The 18,959-nt window shown below is 41.5% G+C and overlaps 1 long non-coding RNA gene across 1 annotated transcript; it reads right to left on the bottom strand.

Moving 5' to 3' along the window:
* Positions 1–1,597: 1,597 nt before the first annotated feature.
* LOC131192860 (uncharacterized) lies at positions 1,598–7,968 on the bottom strand. Its single transcript, XR_009153802.1, has 2 exons — positions 7,854–7,968; positions 1,598–2,632 (listed from the first exon to the last, which is right to left on the bottom strand). It is a non-coding gene; the product is annotated as an uncharacterized LOC131192860 (long non-coding RNA).
* Positions 7,969–18,959: the final 10,991 nt, after the last annotated feature.

Raw genomic sequence — 18,959 nt, 5'->3', positions numbered from 1 at the left:
GCCTAATTAGACCAAGGTTGGTGATAAGACTGAAAAATTATGTTATGAAGGATTTGTTTTGATTTAGTATGGATGACGCTGAGAATGAGTTAATTCTCAGCTGTTCTAATAAAGTCTGTTTGTTTTTGAACTGATTGCGGCTACTACTACCTACTTGGGCTTGGATTACAACACTACCGTAAAATACACGCTGATTGCTAAATGCCCAAATTGTAACGTGTGAGTGTGGAGATGCTGCGATAATCATAAGCGCAAGGATCGAGCGTAATCTCTTTTTTCAATGGCACTGAAACTTTGAACCGTCATTAAACAAATGGTTGTAAGTTAAGGACTATCTGTATGGGTTCAAGAGTGCAGGGAGTTCTCGACATACGACCACAGTTGAGCCCAAAATTGACGTTGCAAAGTGAGTAATTTGTTAAGTGAGTTTGGCCCCATTTTACGACGTTTCCTGCTGCAGTTGTTAAGTGAATCACTGCAGTTGTTAAGTCAGGAACATGGTTGTTAAGTGAACCTAGCTTCCCCATTGACTTTGCTTGTCAGAAAGTCCGAAAAGGCAATCATAGGATCCTGGGACACTGCCACCATCATAAATGTGAGTCAATTATCAAATGTCCGAGTTTTGATCACGTGAACACGAGGGATACTGAAACCGTCCGCAGTGTGAAAAAGTCATAAATCACTTTTTTCAGTGCTGTTGTTAACTTTGAGCGGTCACTAAAACAATGGTTGTAAATTGAGGACTACCTGTAGATTAGATTGTCAAGGGAAAAAAAAATCTCCAAAAGGGAAAATTAATAGTGTCAGGAATATAGAACCAAATTAATCAGGAGTTATTATGGGGATATTGGGAGCTCTGAAACAGATTGTTAGGTTGCAAATGGGAATAGTGATTGAAGATAGGCTAAGCAACCTTGCCTAATCTTGAAATAACTAACAGGAAGTGGATCGTGTTAGTAGTTGCGTGGGAGAATCTCCCTGGATGTGTTTGCAAAATCAGAATTGAGCTTGACATGATGGAGACTTGACACAATGGAGAGAATAGAATAGAATAGAATAGAATAGAATAGAATAGAATAGAATAGAATAGAATAGAATAGAACAGAAGAAAAGAAAAGAGAAGAGAAGAGAAGAGTTGGAAGGGACCTTGGAGGTCTTCTAGTCCAACCCCCTGCTTAGGCTGGAAACCCTACACCACTTCAGACAAATGGTTGTCCAATCTCTTCTTAGAAACTACCAGTGTTGGAGCATTTACAACTTCTGGAGGCAAGTTGTTCCACTGATGAATTGTTCTCACTGTCAGGAAATTTCTCCTTAGTTCTAAGTTGCTTCTCTCCTTTTTTTTTTTTCATTGAAAAAGTTTGTACAAAAATTTTTTACCCCCCTTTCCCCCCCCTTCCCCTCATTCCACCCCCCCGCCTCCCCCAAAACCACCCTCCTCCCCCCCTGACTTCCCAGAACAAACATAAGGTATAGTTCAAAAACAAAATCATTCACGAAATTTTCCCTTTCCCAGAACACCCATAAGGTATAATTCAAAAACAAACATAAGCTAAATTATTCCAAAACAATTATACAAATTTTTCCTCTCTGGCTCTGACTTCTCCCTTACATAACCAAAATCCTTCAAGAAATAACAATTAACATTGATAAAATATATTCAATACAGCAGATTAATCCTAAAGTATTTAAAACCAGATAATGCTTAAAAATCCAATTCAGAGAATATCTCCCTTATAACTTCTATAAACCATCTAATCAACCCAATTCCCCCCCAAATCTTTCTTACATAAAGTCTTTCGAGAGTATTCTATTTACAATTCAGTAAAACACATTACATAATTTCGATACAGCAAATTACAATCTCTATTCAACTTTAGCCCTTCCTCCTCTGACCATCGCCATTTTTCTTAGTACACAAGCTTAAGAGAAAAGAAAAAAAATCCAATATAATTCCAAATATCTAGTCTTTTGTGATATATATCAAACATATAATCAACCCTTCCAGATCTTTCTTGCATATAGTCTTTCAGGAACACTAATATTTTTATCTGTTAATATTTTTTAAAAAAACTTCTTTCAAGAATAATACTTTTGTCTCTTGCCGGTTTTTTTGATGCATTAGTCTCTGTCTTTCCTTCATTACTCCTTTTAAAAAGTCAATCACAATATCTCCTAATGGTTCCTTTTGTCCAGCAATCCACAAATTACTACCATATATTCCATCAATCCGGAAAGAAAACTCTTGTAAAGCATTAGCCCTGTGTATTTTATCGGTTCAGGAAACAACCTAATGCAAATTCAGGTGTTTCATCCAAATCTTTTAAAGAAAGCCTCTTTACATCATCTTGTTTATTCATGATCATATCTTCATTTTTATCCACTTTTGCTTGTATCTCCTCCACTCCATTTTCCAAGTACTGATTGGACTGATTAGTTTCCTCCAAATTCTCATCCAAAACATCCCAATTTTTTATCAATTCATATTTTTGGATAATTACAATCTCGATTTGAAAGCGGGGAACTCGAAGGGGAAAGTTCCCTGGAAATCCCTCTGCAGTAGCTCCAGACCCAGCGTGTCTCTGCTTCGGCAGAAAGAGAAGAAAGCGACCATCTCTGCTTCAAATGATTGCTATGGATTTTAATAAGCAGACGGAACAAACACAAGAGATCAGTCATAACTGCAAGTATTAAATCTGACTTCTATTTTTTTAAAAACCTTTTTCCGCTTACAATCAACATTGAAACAAAATGGCGCTCGTTAGTTGCTGAGAAAGCAAAAGTGAATGGAGACTCTATCATAACGTGCTGGACTGTAAGCAGAGCGGACTGGATTTTTGCTTATTTTTAATTTCTTCTTTTTTTATTTGGATTTAAACGGACTGCTGGATTACTTCAGTTTGCTTAGGTATTTGAGAAGGGGACTCTCAGTAAGAATTTGGCCATGAAGGTTCTTTCAGAAGAATGGATTCGTGACTTTATACAGGAATATAGAGAGAAAATGTAAGTTGCTTCTCTCCTTGATTAGTTTTCACCCATTGCTTCTTGTTCTACCCTCAGGTGCTTTGGAGAATAGTTTGACTCCCTCTTCTTTGTGGCAGCCCCTGAGATATTGGAAGACTGCTATCATGCCTCCCCTAGTCCTTCTTTTCATTAAATGTTTAGGATGTTGCTGCAAAAGGCCTCAAGCATCACTCTTTGAACCTTTACTACACATTGATTGCTTACAATTTTGAATCTCACTTTGAATTTTGGGAATAAGGGCCAAAATTAAGTTGTTGATTCCAACTAATTGTATGATTAGATTTTTTTAAACGACTCAATTATACTCGGATCCAACATAGGCCATCAACCAATTGCTAAAACAATAAACTGAAAGCCTTAATATTTGTACAAATTGATGGCAAAATAAGAACTAAGGAAATTGAAGAAGATAACTTAATAGGGACACAAACACATTTGCCCAACAATGTTAATAATATTCAAACCTCTATGGTCTGTCAACTTGAGCCACTTTACTAGGGAATTCTGGAAGTTGAAGTCCACATGTCTTAAAGTAATGGCCAAGGATAAAATGCTCTGTGCCAGGGGTCTCCAAACCTGGCAATTTTAAGACTTGTGGACCCATGTTGACTGGGGACTTCTGGGAGTTGTAGTCCACAAGCCTTAAAGTTGCTAAGCTTGGAGACCTCTGATCTCTGTGATCATTGTCCGTATTGCACAATTTTAATCTGAGTTTTCTTGCTGCTGTTCTCTCTCTTTATGAAAACTCTAAATCCAAGGAAACATGCAGTATTAGAGTAAGTGAAGGAGATATTTACTGTATTTATTTTATCAAATTTCTACACTGCCCATCTTACTTGCGTGCTTCTGGACACTTTACATTTAAAACAGTCAAATTTTGAATTAGATTTTTAATAATGTTCTTAATGTTTGTTTCTGTGCGATTTTATCTTGGCTGTAAACTGCCCTGAGTCTTCGGAGAAGGGCGGTATAGAAATGTGATAAATAAATAAATAAATGATACAAAAGCTAAAATGAAAAACCAGATTAAAACAAAGTTAAAGGAACCACTGCAAAGTTAAAAGGCAGAGGGAGCACCTTCGGCAGACCAGTTGTGGTCTGCGGAGGACAATGGGCCAGTCCTGGAGTCAGGGGAAGGCCCGGACAAGGGCTCTGCATCGGAGGCAGAGATGGAGCCAGGGCCATCTGGGAGCGATGCGCAGACTCCGGAGCCTCCAGAGGCGGACAGCAGAGAGGCAGAGGAACAAGAGGAGCCTGTCCCTAGTACACGCATGCGAAGAGCTGCCAGAAGGCAAGAGCAGCTGAAGAAAAAAGGACAACTTAGGAGTAATGCCAGAAGATGATTGGCCACTCCCATAAGGCTTAAAAGAGCAGCAACAAGCCGTCTCTTGAACTTTGTGGGGTTTTTGCCAAGAAAAGCCTTTGGCAGGTTGACAAAGACATCAAAGGTTGGTGATAAGGCCAACGGACTGGTTATTAAGAATTTTGTTTTGGACGAAGCTGAGAATGAATTAATTCTCAGCTGTTTTAATAAAATAAGTTTGTTGAGGACTGAATTGTGTTTAGTAATCACTACTTGGGCCTTGGTCACACCACCACCCTCCACCTGCAGGTGCACACAAATACAGGTAGTCGTCAACATACAACCACAATTGAGCCCAAAATTTCTGTTGCTAAGCGAGACACTTGTTAAGTGGGTTTTGCCCCATTTTAAGACCTTTCTTGCCACTGTTCTTAAGCGAATCACTGCAGTTGTTAGGTTAGTAACACAGCTGTAAATTTGAATCTGGCTTCCCCATTGACTTTGCTCATTTGAAGGTCACAAAACAGAATCACGTGACCCGGGACACTGCAACCGTCATAAATATGAGTCAGTTGCTAAGCCCCTGAATTTTGATCACGTGACCCTGGGGATGCTGCAATGGTTGCAAGTCTGAAAAATGGTCGTAAGTCGCTTTTTTTCAGAGCCGTTGTAGTTTCAGATGGTCCCTAAATGAATGGTTGTAAGTCCAAGACCACCTGTACTTTTGCACAAGTAGTTCATGGCCTGAATTTTTTTGCATTTTTAAAACAAAAATGAGACATTTTCCATACCGTTTTCACACGTCCCACGTTATTATTTACAGGTAGTCCTCGACTTACAACAGTTCATTTAGTGACCGTTCAAAGTTACCACAGCACTGAAAAAAAAGGGACTTACGGCCGTTTTTCACAGTTATGGCCTTTGCAGCATCCCCATGGTCACACGATCAAAATTCAGATGCTTGACAACTGGTTCATACTTATGACGGTTGCCGTTTCCCAGGGTCATGGGATCCCCTTTTTTTTTGCGACCTTCTGACGAACAAAGTCAATGGGGAAGCCAGATTCACTTAACAACCCGGTTACCAACTTAATAACTGCCGTGATTCACTTAACAACTGTGGCAGCGGTGGGCTGCTGCCGGTTGTAACAACGGGTTCTCTCAACATCAAAAATGTGAGCGTGTGCCTTCCGCGCATGCGCGCATCTTCAAAAACGCCGAGATACAGGACAGAATAGTGCCAGGGCGGATGGGCGGGTGGGTGGGGCCCATCCGACCTGTGGGTCACAACTACTGGTTCGCCCAAACCGGTACGAACCGACAATAGCTGATCTCTGAACTGTTGAAAGAAAGGCTGTGAAATGGGGCAAAACTCACTTAACTCTTACTGAACAACAGAAATTTGGGCTCCTTAAGAGCTGAGGTGGCGCACTGGTTAGAGTGCAGTACTGCATGCTACTTCTGCCGATTCCCGGCCGCCAGCCGTTTGACAGTTCGAAGCTCACCAGACTCAAGGTTGACTCAGCCTTTCCATCCTTCCGAGATTTGTAAAATGAGGACCCAGATCATTGGGGGCAATAGGTTGACCCTGTAAACCAGGGGCTCCAACCTTGGGAACTTTAAGCCTGGAGGACTTCAACTCCCAGAATTCCCCAGCCAATTTTGCTTTGAATTCTGAATTTTGAATTCTGGGAGTTGAAGTCCTTCAAATTCCCAAGGTTGGAGACTCCTGCTGTAAACCGCTGAGAGTGGGCTGTAAAAGCACCGTGAAGCGGTATATAAATCCAAGTGCTATCGCTATTGCTATTTTGGCTGTAAAGTCTACCTGCATTATAAAAAACACGAAGCCAACCCATCACATACACACACACACACACACACACACACACCCTCCAGATAAAAATGCTCAGGACCAGCTTGAGAGACACCATGCTCCCCAATGCATCACCCCTCGTGCCATCCCTTAAGATAGACTGCCCTGGAATAAAACCTCTCTCTGTGCAGTTGGATCCCACCCCTTCTCTCTCTTGTGGGGTGGGTGGGCTCTTCCCTTCATCGTCTCCTTTTATTAACTTAGCTCTTTGAAATGTCCCACCGTGCTCCCCAATGCATCACCCCTCGTGCCATCCCTTAAGATAGACTGCCCTGGAATAAAAACCTCTCTCTGTGCAGTTGGATCCCACCCCTTCTCTCTCTTGTGGGGCGGGTGGGCTCTTCCCTTCACCGTCTCCTTTTATTAACTTAGCTCTTTGAAATGTCCCACCGTGCTCCCCAATGCATCACCCCTCATGCAATCCCTTAAGATAGACTGCCCTGGAATAAAACCTCTCTCTGTGCAGTTGGATCCCACCCCTTCTCTCTCTTGTGGGGTGGGTGGGCTCTTCCCTTCACCGTCTCCTTTTATTAACTTAGCTCTTTGAAATGTCCCACCGTGCTCCCCCCAATGCATCATCCCTCGTGCCATCCCTTAAGATAGACTGCCCTGGAATAAAAACCTCTCTCTGTGCAGTTGGATCCCACCCCTTCTCTCTCTTGTGGGGCGGGTGGGCTCTTCCCTTCATCGTCCCCTTTTATTAACTTAGCTCTTTGAAATGTCCCACCGTGCTCCCCCCAATGCATCACCCCTCGTGCCATCCCTTAAGATAGACTGCCCTGGAATAAAACCTCTCTCTGTGCAGTTGGATCCCACCCCTTCTCTCTCTTGTGGGGCGGGTGGGCTCTTCCCTTCACCGTCTCCTTTTATTAACTTAGCTCTTTGAAATGTCCCACCGTGCTCCCCCCAATGCATCATCCCTCGTGCCATCCCTTAAGATAGACTGCCCTGGAATAAAAACCTCTCTCTGTGCAGTTGGATCCCACCATTCTCCCCTTCTATCTCTTGGGGGCGGGGGGGGCGCCTCTTCCCTTCATCGTCTCCTTTTATTAACTTAGCTCTTTGAAATGTCCCACCATGCTCCCCAATGCATCACCCCTCGTGCCATCCCTTAAGATAGACTGCCCTGGAATAAAAACCTCTCTCTGTGCAGTTGGATCCCACCCCTTCTCTCTCTTGTGGGGTGGGTGGGCTCTTCCCTTCACCGTCTCCTTTTATTAGCTTGAGGTCTAGCAACCTGCTTTTGGGATTTTAGGGCATCCTTATGTGCGTCCCTCCACATCCGTTGGCTTGTCTCGTTTTCTTGGCTCCCCGCTTTGCTTGTCTAAATGGAAAAGGCAAGGCAGAAATGCTGCAGGGAGAGTTTTTCCCTCCCCCCCCCCAACACACACACTATTGCCTGGAATAGAATAGAATAGAATTTTATTGGCCAAGTGTGATTGGACACACAAGGAATTTGTCTTGGTGCATATGCTCTCAGTGTACATAAAAGAAAAGATACGTTCATCAAGAATGCTGGAAAAGCTACCCCGGTTGGGTTTCTGCCTGCCTTGCATCTCTTCCAAGCCCAGCCCGTGCAGAGGGAAGGCGGCCTGCCCCCCATTTCTCCCCCCCCCAACACCTTTCTTCCATCCAGCCCATTGCTGCGCTTACCCCCATTCCCTCTGCGCGCTCCCAGCAGAACCACCAGCAGCAGCTGCAGCTGCAGCAGCACCTTCTCCCATCTTCCATTCAGCAGCTTCTGCAGGAAATTAAAACAGGAAGGAACTTTTATCTTTTTTTTTTTTGTTGGGTTTTTTTTTTTGGTTAAATGCCTCTTAAACTCGCACAGCCCCTTTCATCTTCCGGAGCCCCTCTAGGAATTGCCCCTTCTTTTCCCTTAACCCGTGGAGTGCCAGAAGAGGAGGGGGGGGGGAAAAAAAGGCAGCTGAAGGATTTTTCTTTTTCTTGCCGCGGTTGATCTCTTCCCCCCCCCCCCCGCCCCCGGTTCCCTTTTCAAGGCTTCGCGTGGGGGTGAACAGAATGCGTTGGAACTAAGGGACCAAGATCAAGGGAGGGAGGTTGCTAACGCCACTCTAGAAAGCCTTAGGAAGACCACACCTAGAAAGAATACTGCATCCAGTAGTGGTCACCACACTATAAAAAAAGATGTTGAGACTCTAGAAAAGAGTGCAGAGAAGAGCAACCAAGATGGTTAGGGGACTGGAGGCTAAATCATGCGATGAACCTTCCATTGCCTTCCATTGAGGACCTGTATACTGCACCAATCAAGAAGAGGGCCGTGAAAATATTTACAGATCCCTCACATCCTGGACATAAACTGTTTCAACCCCTACCCTCAAAACGACGCTATAGAACACTGCACACCAGAACAACTAGACACAAGAACAGTTTTTCCCCGAAGGCCATCACTCTGCTAAACAAATAATTCCCTCAACACTGTCAAACTATTTACTGAATCTGCACTACTATTAATCTCATCGTTCCCATCACCAATCTCTTTCCACTTATGACTGTATGACTGTAACCTTGTTGCTGGTAATCCTTATGATTTATATTGATATATTGACCATCATTTGTGTTGTAAATGTTCTATCTTGATGAAGGTATCTTTTCTTTTATGTACACTGAGAGCATATGCACCAAGACAAATTCCTTGTGTGTCCAATCACACTTGGCCAATAAAAAATTCTATTCTATTCTATTCTATTCTATTCTATTCTATTCTATTCTATTCTATTCTATTCTATTCTATTCTATTCTATGAACGGTTGCAGGAACTGGGCATGGTTAGTCTAGTGAAGAGAAGGACCAAGGGAGACATGGTAGCAGTCTTCCAATATTTGAGGAGGGACTGCCACAGAGAGGAGGGGGGTCAAGCTATTTTCCAAAGCACCTGAAGGCCGGACAAGGAATAATGGATGGAAACAGATCAAGGAGAGATTCAACCTAGAAATAAAGAGAAATTTTCTGACAGTGAGAACAATCAACCAATGGAAGAGAAATTGCCTCCAAAAGTTGTGGGTTCTTTTATGTACACTGAGAGCATATGCACCAAGACTAATTCCTTGTATGTCCAACCACACTTGGCCAATAAAAAATTTATTCTATTCTATTCTATTCTATTCTATTCTATTCTATTCTATCACTGGAAGCTTTCAAGAAGAGACTGGACTGCCCTCTGTCAGAAATGGTGTAAGGTCTCCTGCTTGGGCGAAGGTTGGACTAGATGACCTTACAAGGTCTCTTTGGACTCTGTTAATCTATTAAACCTTGCACGTCATCTAGTCCAACCCCACTCCCCACCCCCACCCAAGCAGGAGACCCTACACCATTTCTGACAGACGGCAGTCCAGTCTCTTCTTATTTATTTATTTATTTATTTTATTTTATTTTATTTTATTTTATTATTTTATTTTATTTTATTTTATTAGATTTTTATACCGCCCTTTTCCCGAAGGACTCAGGGTGGTGTACAGCCAAGGATAAAAACTCAATATATATACCATTAAAACCAAAATTTAAAACAAAGCAAATTACAAAAAAGGCCGACATTAAAATTTGAAAATTTAAAAAACCCTAAAACCAAGTAAAACCCAATTTAAAATTTAATAAAACTATTACGCCAGTCCCACTTGAATAAATAATTCTTGAAAGCCTCCAGTGATGGAGCTCCCACAAAAGTTTTCTTTCCTCTCCCCACCCCAAGAAAAGATGCAAGAGAGGAAGGAGAAAATTAGTCCAGAATATAAGTGGACAACACTGCAAAGCAAAATGTGCAGACTTGTGAAGTATGTTGTGGTCGCCAAACATCCTGAGCTGTGATTTTGGGGACCACAAGGCTGTCTGTTTAAAAAAGGCAACCTTTATCAAACTTGGCAACTCTTAAGATGAGTGGACTTCAATTCCCAGAATTCCCCAGCCAAGTGATCAAGTCCAAGTGATCAAATTTGACAAATACAGTTTTGGCACTTTGGAAGGTTTTTTTTTTTTTTTTAATTTGGAAGGGGAAAATAAAGCAGAATTGTTCCTTGGATCCTGATGGTTGGCTAGGGAATTCTGGGAATTGAAGCCCACACATTTTAAAGCTCGCAAAGTTGAGAAATGCTGTTTTACACTATGAGGGTTTGTTAGCTGGTTAATTTATTGGGAGGAGAAAAATAAATTCATTTTTTTTTCTCTTGGATCCGAAGGCTGGCTGAGGAATTCTGGGAATTGAGGTTCATTCATCTTTTCTTTCTTTCTTTCTTTCTTTCTTTCTTTCTTTCTTTCTTTCTTTCTTTCTTTCTTTCTTTCTTTCTTTCTTTTGTCACACAGTATATATAAGCATAAGCATGAAATAACTATATAATATATAAGCATATATATAAGTTTGAGTATGTAATAACTATATTAATTGGATATAACGAAAGGAAACAATAGGACAGGAACGGTAGACACGCTTGTGCTCTTATGCACGCCCCTTATAGTCCTCTTAGGGGTGAGGTCAATAGTAGACAGTTTTTGGTTGAAGCTTTGGGGATTTTGGGAAGAGACCACAGTTAGTTACTTTAGAGAGAGGAAGACAAAATTAAATGGGTTTTCTTCCTTGGATTTGAAAGCTGGCTCAGGAATTCTGGGAACTGAAGTGCACACATCTTACAAAACAGATAGTCTTTGACTTACAACAGTTCATTTAGTGGCCGTTCAAAATTACAATGGGACTTTAAAAAGTGATGCATGACCAGGGGTGAATTTCAGCACAGGTTCTGGAGAACCGGTAGCGGAAATTTCAAGTAGTTCGGAGAACTGGCAAATACCACCTCTGGCTGGTCCCAGAGTGGGGTGGGAATGGAGATTTTGCAATATCCTTCCCCCAGGAGTGGGAAGGGAATGGAGATTTTGCAATATCCTTCCCTGGCACGCCCACCAAACCATGCCCACAGAACTGGTAGTAAAACAATCTGGATTTCACCACTGCACATAACCATTTCCCACACTTATGACCATTGCAGCTAGGTGATTATGTGATTACGTAGTTACGTGATCAAAATTTGGATGCCTGGCAACTGCCTCATATTTATGGCAGTTGCAGTGTCTTGGAGTCACGGGGGTTCCCTTTTGCGACCTTCTGTCAAGCGAAGCCAATGGGGAAGCCAGATTCACTTAATAGCCGTGTTCATAATTGATCAACGGCAAGCGATTCACTGAACAACTGTGGCAAGAAAAGTCATAAAATGGGGCAAAACTGCAAGTTATGATTTGCAAACGCAATTAAGGACCTAGTTTTACCATTTGTCTTAAATGGCGTTAGGAATGAGATCCTATGATGAACGTATCTTTTCTTTTATGTACACTGAGAGCATATGCACCAAGACAAATTCCTTGTGTGTCCAATCACACTTGGCCAATTAAAATTCTATTCTATTCTATTGAAGAGGGGGTTGGACTACAAAGACCTCCAAGGTACCTTCCAACTCCATTATTCTGTGTTACTTCCCTCAGTGTGCTTGAAGCAACACAAATCAAATCACATTCAGGGTTCGTGTCTTGTATCAACTGTGGTCCTAGAGTCTTGAAACAGGCATCGTGTTGGCATCTGTCAAAAGATCTAAGCAAAAGATCCTGTCAACTTGATTCAGGAAAAATTTAAAACTTGCTTTAAAGTTCAGGAAGCTGCAGACCAGCCCAATGGACATGTGAAGGAAATTTCGGAGTTTGAGGCTTTTAGCTTGAGTGGTTAGAAGAGGGAACATAGGAAAGGGAAACAGGGAAAGGATTTAAAAATCCTCTGAGCCATCCTCCGTGGCTCAGACTGATAAGACAGTCTGTTATTAACACAGCTGCCTGCAATTACTGCAGGTTCTAGTCCCACCAGGCCCAAGGTTGACTCAGCCTTCCATCCTTTATAAGGTAGGTAAAATGAGGACCCAGATTGTTGGGGGCAATAAGTTGACTTTGTATATAAATATACAAATAGGATGAAGACTATTGCTAACATAGTGTAAGCCGCCCTGAGTCTTCGGAGAAGGGCGGGATAAATGCAAATAAAAAAAAAAATGCTGAATCCCCCACCCCAAAAAAACAAGAACCCTTAAGAGAGCCATCCAAATTAAAGAGTGCAGAGAAGAGCAACAAAGATGATTAGGGGACTAGAGGCTAAAACATATTTTTTTAAAAAATCTTGCTGGAATTGGGTATGTCTAGTTTAATGAAAAGAAGGACTAGGGGAGACATGATAGCAGCCTTCCAATATCTCAGGGGCTGCCACAAAGAAGAGGGAGTCAAGCTATTATCCAAAGCACCTGAGGGCAGGACAAGAAGCAATGGGTGGAAACTAATCAAGGAGAGAAGCAACTTAGAACTAAGGAGAAATTTCCTGACAGTTAGAACAATTCATCAGTGGACTGGCTTGTCTCCAGACCAGGGGTGTCAAACTTGATTTCATTGAGGGCGGCATTAGGGTTGTGTTTGACCTTGGGGGGCTGGGGTGGGCGTGGCCAGGGGGGGCCAGCTCAATGTCACTCATGTCAGGGGCGCCTGTGGTAGCCCGAGCACTCTGCCAGAGAAAACAGGCTCCCAAGCTGTTTTCAGCTGTGCCAGCCTCCTGCAACCCTCTGCCAGTGAAAATGGCCCTCCCGAGGTGTTTCCACTGGCAGAGGCACTGCAGGCCAGTCCTTCACTGTTTACAGGGCAGCCCTGTGGGCCACATCTAAGCATCCCTCGGGCCGGATCCGGCCCCCGGGCATTGCGTTTAAAACCGCTGCTCCAGATGTTGTGGGTGCTCCATCATTGGAGGCTACTAAGAAGAGATTAGATAGCCTGAAATGGTATATAGAGTCTGCTGCCTGAGCAGGGGGTTGGACTAGAAGACCTCCAAGGTTCCTTACAATTCTTGTTATTTTGTAAAAACGTATGATGTGCTTTCCAAAGGAGGGGGAAGACTGGTTATGAAATGTCATCAATATTGACAAGAAAAATGAAAGCACCCCTTTTTTAATCCAGGCTAATCAATATGGTTAAACAACAATGGAGTTTTTAAGAAGGCAGCATACTTTGGCAAGCAAAGGAAATGTATGGGTTTTGTTTAGTATACATTTTAAATTTTATTTTATTTTCAATCTCACGAACATCTGGATAAATCTATTTTTTTGTTTTGTTTACATTTATACCCCGCCCTTCTCCGAAGACTCAGGGCGGCTTACAGTGTATAAGGCAATAGTCTCATTCTATTTGTATATTTTTTTTTACAAAGTCAACTTATTGCCCCCCCCCAACAATCTGGGTCCTCATTTTACCTACCTTATAAAGGATGGAAGGCTGAGTCAACCTTGGGCCGGGCTTGAACCTGCAGTAATTGCAGGCTTTGTGTTCTTAATAACAGGCTTTACCAGCCTGCGCTATTCACCGGCCCTATTATATTGAATGCAACCTCACTGGCTGGAAGTCTCAAGACTTACTCATCTAGGACTAGGGGAGACATGATAGCAGTGTTCCAATATCTCAGGGACTGCCACAAAGAGGGAGTCAAGCTATTCTCCAAAGCACCTGAAGGCAGAACAAGAAGCAATGGGTGGAAATTAATCAAGGAGAGAAGCAACTTAGAACTAAGGAGAAATTTCCTGACAGTTAGATCAGTTTAGATTAGAAAAAAAGGCTCTAAGAGTTGTAAACCTAATCTTGCGTAGCTTCTTTTCCAAAAACACTACACTACTAACCAGAGCATATAAAACATTTGCTAGACCAATTCTAGAATACAGCTCACCTGTTTGGAACCCTCACCATATCTCTGACATCAATACAATTGAATGTGTCCAGAAATATTTTACAAGAAGAGTTCTCCACTCCTCTGTAAACAACAAAATACCTTATCCCACTAGACTTGAAATCCTAGGCTTAGAAAACTTGGAACTCCGTCGCCTTCGACAAGACCTAAGTTTAACTCTCAGAATCATCTATTGTAATGTCCTTCCTGTTAAAGACTACTTCAGCTTCAATCACAACAATACAAGAGCAAACAATAGATTTAAACTTAATGTCAACCGCTTTAATCTAGATTGCAGAAAATATGACTTCTGTAACAGAATCATCAGTGTTTGGAATACTTTACCTGACTCTGTGGTCTCTTCCCATAATCCTAAAAGCTTTATCCTAAAACTTTCTACTATTGACCTCACCCCATTCCTAAGAGGACCATAAGGGGCGTGCATCCCTCTGGAATGAGCTTCCCCCAGGACTTCAACAACTTCCTGACCTCCGGACCTTTCGCGGCGAGCTTAAAACATATCTATTCTTCCGAGCAGGACTGGCTTAATAGGGTTTTTAAACATGGATTTTATTGGGGTTTATTTTATATTTTGTATTGTATTTTAAATTTAGGCTATTGGAATAAGTTTTTTAAATAGTGTTTTTACTGAAATGTATTGTATTATTTTATCTGCCTGTTCACCGCCCTGACTCCTTCGGGAGAAGGGCGGTATAAAAATTAAATTATTATTATTATTATTATTATTATTATTATTATTATTATTATTATTATTATTATTATTATTATTATTATTATAAGTGCACAAATGTGCCTACCGTTCCTGTCCTATTGTTTTTCTTTTCTTCTTCCTATATATATATATATATATATATATATATGCTTATACCTCATATTTACTCATATATGTGTTTATATACTATATAACCTTTCTATATGATACTTACATATATTGTTGTGACAAAATAAATAAATAAATAAATAAATAAATAGTTAATAAGTGGAACAACTTGCCTGCAGAAGTTGTGAATGCTCCAACACTGGAAATTTTTATAAAAATGTTGGATAGCCATTTGTCTGAAATGGTGTAGGGTTTCCTGCAGGGGGTTGGACTAGAAGACCTCCAAGGTCCCTTCTAACTCTGTTATTATGTTATTATGTTATATTATCTCCAGCCTCCCCAAAATTGTCTCCCCACTTGACAGAAATGGTACTAGAGGGGATTGGACTAGAAGACCTCCAAGGTCCCTTTCAACTGTATTATTCTGTATCTTTTTAAAAATCTTCTTCTCTGTTCCATAGTACAAACACCAACCAAAGCTGGAACTAGCAACCAAGACAAAAGGGATGCAAATATTTTCCCCCCAAAGCTAGTTCACTGAGCAAACAAAAACTTAATAAAATAAAATAATTTGCCCAACACGTCTCCTAGAAGGTATTTTTAAAAATTTATTTTAACTTTAGGATAACGATGTATAAAATGGTGGAATTATCAGTCGATACTCTAAAACTTTAGCTGTTGGGGAAAAAAAATTAGGAACTAGCATGAAAGCTAATCAACAAATTCGAAACAGACTATTGTCTTAGAAAAGAGCCAGCATATATAACATTTTAACAGCAGCTGATTGAGTGGTAACCAGAAACATTTAATTAACACCGAGATGCTAATTACGTTCAGTTTGAAAACAGCACTATTACAGAACAAAGAATCTTAAGGGAGGCTTATAAAACACAGAGGAAAAAAAACACAATTTTGTCTAAAGCCGAGTACAAATCCTGAGAACAGATACTCTTTCCATTCACATGCATTGTAATTTTCTTTTTAAGATCTGACCAGGACTTGAGCATTACAAAAGGCATTCGTGTTGTTGTCATATGACAATGCATGGTGGGCATTTCTAAGATGGAGAACATTTATGAAAAGCCTGCCATCTTTGTGAACTGGATTCTTAGCCATAATGTACGTTTTCTTTCTTCCTTTGGGGACTTCTGCAAAATCTCCAAATGGCTATCAACGTTATGAAAAACCGGGGCCAGAGAGGGCCTTGTCAAGATTCGAGAATGCTGCTCTAAAACACGAAACCACAACCTGTGTTGTGCGGTTCATATATCGAGATTTTAATATATCTAAAGAGCTTCACACCTTTTAATAAAGCTCTGCTTTGCTGCCCTTTAACCTATCCTGGGCCTTGAGCAGATAGGTTTCCTTTCCCCAAATCCCATAAGCCATGCGGGGTAGCCATTTGGGGAGCGGAAAATTAACATGTACAGGGGATAAAAGACTGTGGGGGGACGGACACTGCTGATCCTATTAAGAGGATTAATGATTCTGTCCTTTGAATGGTTATTAAGCAGTAATTTATTCAATCAGTAAATTGCAAATAACTTGGTCTCCTAGTAGGCATGTATTCTTAAGATCAGCTACCTGTGAAACTAAGTACCGTATTTTTCGGACTATAAGACACACCGGATTATAAAATGCACCTTGATTTACAGGAGGAAAACAAGAAAAAAAAAGGTTTTGGCCTCCACATGTCGCATTTTTGCCCTCCCTGGGTCCCAGAAGCACTCTGCAGTGCTCAGCATGTCTCGTTTTCGCAGCGCTTCTGGGGGCTGGCGAAAATGCGATGCACAGAGGGTTTGGGAGCCCCAAAACGGGCCCGTTTTTGGCAAAAACGGGACATGTGGAGCACTGCAGAGTGCTTCTGGGGGCCGGGGAGAGTGAAAACACAACACACAGAGGGGTTGCAGCCAAAAAAAGACCCGTATTTTGTCTATAAGATGCACCAAAATTTTCACTCAGTTTTAGGGAGGGGAAAGTGTGTCTTATTTTCTGAAAAATACAGCACTTACACAAGCAGCATCTGGAAAGCAGCCTTTGGGAAATCCAGGCGAGAACAGAATATACAGGTAAGTCCTCAATTTACAACCAGTTTCCAGCTGCTTAATGACCAGCATGATCTACAACTGTAATTCTGGTCGTAAATCAAGGACTAACTGGATGCTTCTCATTAAACTGCAAAAAGAGTCCCCAAGCTTTTCTTAATCTCGTGGCACCCAGGAAGCAGATCGACAGTTCCAGTCATCATGTTTTGTCAATAAAACAACAAGCAAAAAAGCAATAGGGAAGTTTTGTTTGCTCTTGATTGCAACGCAAGTGTAGCTTTTCAGTTTCTTTTAAGATCTGACCAGGACTTGAGCATTACAAAAGGCATTCGTGTTGTTGTCATATGACAATGCATGGTGGGCATTTCTAAGATGGAGAACATTTATGAAAAGCCTGCCATCTTTGTGAACTGGATTCTTAGCCATAATGTACGTTTTCTTTCTTCCTTTGGGGACTTCTGCAAAATCTCCAAATGGCTATCAACGTTATGAAAAACCGGGGCCAGAGAGGGCCTTGTCAAGATTCGAGAATGCTGCTCTAAAACACGAAACCACAACCTGTGCTGTGCGGTTCATATATCGAGATTTTAATATATCTAAAGAGCTTCACACCTTTTAATAAAGCTCTGCTTTGCTGCCCTTTAACCTATCCTGGGCCTTGAGCAGATAGGTTTCCTTTCCCCAAATCCCATAAGCCATGCGGGGTAGCCATTTGGGGAGCGGAAAATTAACATGTACAGGGGATAAAAGACTGTGGGGGGACGGACACTGCTGATCCTATTAAGAGGATTAATGATTCTTTCCTTTGAATGGTTATTAAGCAGTAATTTATTCAATCAGTAAATTGCAAATAACTTGGTCTCCTAGTAGGCATGCATTCTTAAGATCAGCTACCTGTGAAACTAAGTACCATATTTTTCAGACTATAAAACACACCGGATTATAAAATGCACCTTGATTTACAGGAGGAAAACAAGAAAAAAAATAGTTTTGGCCTCCACATGTCGCATTTTTGCTCTCCCTGGGTCCCAGAAGCACTCTGCAGTGCTCGTCATGTCTCGTTTTCGCAGCGCTTCTGGGGGCTGGCGAAAATGCGATGCACAGAGGGTTTGGGAGCCCCAAAACGGGCCCGTTTTTTGGCAAAAACGGGACATGAGGAGCACTGCAGAGTGCTTCTGGGGGCCGGGGAGAGTGAAAACACAACACACAGAGGGGTTGCAGCCAAAAAAAGACCCATATTTTGTCTATAAGATGCACCAAAATTTTCACTCAGTTTTAGGGAGGGGAAAGTGTGTCTTATTTTCTGAAAAATACAGCACTTACACAAGCAGCATCTGGAAAGCAGCCTTTGGAAAATCCAGGCGAGAACAGAATATACAGGTAAGTCCTCAATTTACGACCAGTTTCCAGCTGCTTAATGACCAGCATGATCTACAACTGTAATTCTGGTCGTAAATCAAGGACTAACTGGATGCTGCTCATTAAACTGCAAAAAGAGTCCCCAAGCTTTTCTTAATCTCATGGCACCCAGGAAGCAGATCGACAGTTCCAGTCATCATGTTTTGTCAATAAAGCAATGAGCAAAAAAGCAATAGGGAAGTTTTGTTTGCTCTTGATTGCAACGCAAGTGTAGCTTTTTCAGTTTCCTTTTTTTAATGAAAAGCTGGCTGAATAAAAAGCATGGAAAAAAATAACAAGACAGCCAACTTTCCATGGGATAAAAAAATTTTTTACACCAGGAATCTGCAACCAGCTGTGACAGATAAAATACAGCCTCCAGGTTTCTCCCAGTTAAAGAAAAATATATTATACAGCTGAAATCTTGGGACATTTCAAAATTCTCCCAAATCAGAGGGAGACTATCGAAATCTCACAAGAGTGGGTGATTTCTGGCCTGTTAATATCTTACGCCATTTTTTTTACTTCAGAGAACGCTAACGCTAAAAACCGGACGAGACGCTATTGCCGATTCCTATTTGAATTCAAAGCTGCAAAACAATTTTTTTCCTGGTTGTCGCTGTCGTCGTTGTTCCCGCCGGTCAGAGATTCATCTTGTTTTGCAGGTGGGCCTGTTGATGCTGGACGCATAGCCATTTGCGATCGAAGCCTTCCCCACAGTAGGAGCACTC

This window comes from Ahaetulla prasina, chromosome 2 (assembly GCF_028640845.1).
Source record: "Ahaetulla prasina isolate Xishuangbanna chromosome 2, ASM2864084v1, whole genome shotgun sequence".
NCBI classification, from domain to species: Eukaryota; Metazoa; Chordata; class Lepidosauria; order Squamata; family Colubridae; genus Ahaetulla; species Ahaetulla prasina.
The sequence above is the reverse complement of the archived record's forward strand: the minus strand, read 5'-3'. Positions and strand labels throughout refer to the sequence as shown.